Consider the following 3,860-nt stretch of genomic DNA (forward strand, 5'->3'; position numbering starts at 1 on the left):
AATCTGTTTTTTTTTTAAATATGTTTTGTACTGTTTTAAATGGTATGTTGCATTTTTACAATGGAGAAATTTACTCACTTGTGCTCTATGTTGCAAATTTGCTACGAAGCTACAAAGTCAAAATTACATTTTTTTTTGTCGAAAAAAGTGGTATTATATATCTTGTAGACCCCATAGGATAACATTAATCATAAAAAAAAATTTTTTTAAGGTCTATTTCAAAATGTTCGCAATAATAAAATAATGAGAATAAAATCCACTGATTCTGGAAAGTACAGTTTTGGAAAAAAAAAAAAGTATAAATTGGGAGAAAGATAGTTAGTCAAGGTCCTTGCATTTTAGCTGGTTCTGGGTTGTATTTAGTTCTTATCTTGAGCAGTTCTAGGCCCACTAGTTGAAATTAAAGTTGTTTAATTATTAAGTTATTTCAGTGATAAGCTATATCACTTAAAGTTACATTAGTAGAAATTTGAATACTAACAAGATACTTATGTCAAGCTGGTGCTGAATTCTTAATCTATGCATTGTTTAAATTATAATTTTGAAGCAGTTTAATCAAGTAGAGTAAAAAAAGAACTAACAAATTCCTTCAGTGTGTTTTAAAGCTTTATATATATGCTAGCCGGTTATGACCCGAAGCCTGCGGGACTTACTTTGGATATTACTGATCTACTTGATTGTATTTTGATATATAACTAAATCGGAAATGTTTTCTTCACATATTTGTGTGTGTGTGAAAATGGGTTTACCCAATCAGCCAACATATTCATTTCAATACAAAATACTATGAAAACCGTTTAACCTGATTTATGTTGCCAGGTAAATTAAATAATTGTGTAAAAAATTTTTAACTTGATCCGAGATTGGGTGTCTGAGCAGAAACGTGTACAATCGTTTTACCCGAAAGACAGACGGACAGACAGATTGTGTTGATACAAGCTTTGTATTTAAACAAATTAGTGAGCTTGAATGTAAAATCACTAGCAGAGAGGGTCATTTCTACAAACAAAACATTTCTAAGGAGAGCTATAAGTTCACTATTACTGATGATAAGAAACAGACAATAAAATTGACTTAACTCTTTCTCTCCTAACTGACGATACCAGCGATGATTCCACCAGAATGAGGTAAATAATTATGGAGAGAAAGAGTTAATCCTGTACACTCTGAAAGGAGCATAGGGCTGCAACCACACTTCTCCACTAATATCGGTTCTGAGCAGCTTTTTAAAATCTACTCCCATGTCATTCCAGTATCCTTAGCTTCACTTATTTATGACTGACCTCTTCCAGGTTTGCTTGGGTCTGCCCTCTCTCCTCTTTCCTTTGCGGATTCCAATCAAGTGCCTGCCTTGCAACTTTGGTTGCTGGTTTTCGCAGGGTGTGCCCTATTCAGCTCCACTCTTACTATTGGATATCTTGAGCTGAAGTTGAGCTTATGGGCTTTTGCCTAGTTCTCTTCCACAAATTGACAGTATTAACAACAAAAAAACAAAAACAACGCTTACATTAAAATGTATTTAAAATCAAAAAATAATTTTGGAAGTGAAATATCAAAGCGACACCCACGTTGTAGGAATACTCCATAATATGTGTACAAAAAAAGCCTTACAGTAAATAAAAAAAAGCCTTACAGTAGAAAAAAAAAGCCTTACAGTAAAAAAAAAAATAAAGTCAATACAACAGAGTCGTAATGAGCAAAAGATGCGCCCGCGGCAAGACACTTTATTAGCGCCCCGCCCTTTCCCATTTACCATGTACACCACACAGAAATATAGGTGCATCTCTGGGTGTGACGCCCCCTTGAGGGTAGCGCCCAAGCATCGTGTCCTCTTGCCCCTCCCCCCCTTTTCCTTTCACAACACCTCTGCAATACAAACATGTCTTATAATACAATGGTGCTGCTGTTCATTTATGTTTAATGTGCATGTATCCAGGAAACGTAGACTCTGAATGTAGAAACTACCAGGAAAAGTAGACTCTGAATGTAGAAACTACCAGGAAACGTAGACCCTGAATGTAGAAACTACCAGGAAACGTAGACCCTGAATGTAGAAACTACCAGGAAACGTAGACTCTGAATGTAGAAACTACCAGGAAACGTAGACTCTGAATGTAGACTACCAGGAAAAGTAGACTCTGAATGTAGAAACTACCAGGAAAAGTAGACTCTGAATGTAGAAACTACCAGGAAAAGTAGACTCTGAATGTAGAAACTACCAGGAAACGTAGACTCTGAATGTAGAAACTACCAGGAAACGTTGGACAGATTTTAACCTCTTTGTAAATCATGAACATTGAGTTGTTCATGGCTATAGAACGTAACATTAACTCTTTCTCTCCTAACTGACGATACCAGCGTTGATTCCACCAGAATGTGGTAAATAATTACGGAGAGAAAGAGTTAAACAGAATTATGAAATCAAAAATATAACAAAGTTACAAAGACAGTTTGTGTGGAAACACAAACTCAAAATACACCTTATAAATGGTCAACCCTGGCAGGTAAAAAGGCAGGTTTCAATATTTTCAGAAAGAACATCGGAATGAAATTCGATCAAAGACAACTGACAGAGAAAAAATGGAGAAAAAAAGTTGACAGATCTTGTGTGGTGCCCCAGCGGTCCAGCAGACTTAAGGATTGGTGAAAGTGAATGTGAAGTTGGATATGAACCTGGCCTACCTGATATCTTATAATGAATATCTAATTGATCTAATTGTTTTGTAAAGGGTCAATCTCTTATTGAAATCCTCAAACATTTCCGTAAAAAAAAATATATATAAAATTTTGCACATTGGTTGAGTGTTCTATCGTCTGCATGTAACGCTGCAGTTCACGGATAATATGAAAAACTATTTATTAATTGTAGTTTTTAATTAAGTCCAACTTATATGCATACTAAATAATTTTTTTCTCTTTAGAAAAATAGTAAACATTTTGTGTGTAAATGTAGTAGTAAGAATTTACTGGACTATGAAATAATAATAATAATAATAATCTTTATTATCCGTAAGGAAATTTGTCTTACAATTTGTGCATTACACCAAACAAAAAACATTATAGCTATAAGAAACCAAAGTGTACATTCACACCAGATTCACTCATAATTTACATGTGACAAAGTTTATACCAGATTGTAATTTGTAATACAAATGTAAAAAGAAAATTGACAGAAAATGTAAAACCGTTTAAATAATTGTGTAAAGAATATGATTGCAGGATACTTCCGCACTACAGAGACTCCAGTGTTTGTTACTATTAATAGTGAATAGTTGTAAAAGTGGTGTATTTTTATAAAAAGGACTGCTTGTATAAGTGATTTAAAAAATTAGATATTTCGCTTTCAGAAAAGAAAAAAGTAGCCGTTGCAACAGAACTTTGAATCATCTAAAATATCATGATGTCCGATTTTCATTTTCTCTTCTAGTTTCTGAGATCTAATCGGAACAGAAGGACGGACACATATGCCACCTATAACTAATAGCGTCTCTTCTCCTTTCGGGGGCCGCTAAATATGACATCTTTTCGTAACATTTTTTAAGTAACGAAATGAAGCCATTTTTCCATTTCCCATTTTTCCATTTCCCATTTTTCCATTTGCCATTTTTTTCTATTTCCCATTTTCCATTTTTCCATTTCCCATTTTTCCATTTTTCCATTTCCCATTTTTACATTTCACATTTTTCCATTTCAGATTTTTCCATTTTTCATTTTTCCATTTCCCATTTTCCCATTTCCCATTTTCCCATTTCCCATTTTTTTTTCTATTTCCCATTTTTCCATTTCCCATTTTTACATTTTTCCATTTCCCATTTTTCCATTTCCCATTTTTCCATTTCCCATTTTCCCATTTTTTCCAT

Source organism: Biomphalaria glabrata, chromosome 15 (genome assembly GCF_947242115.1).
Source record: "Biomphalaria glabrata chromosome 15, xgBioGlab47.1, whole genome shotgun sequence".
In the NCBI taxonomy this organism is placed as follows: domain Eukaryota; kingdom Metazoa; phylum Mollusca; class Gastropoda; family Planorbidae; genus Biomphalaria; species Biomphalaria glabrata.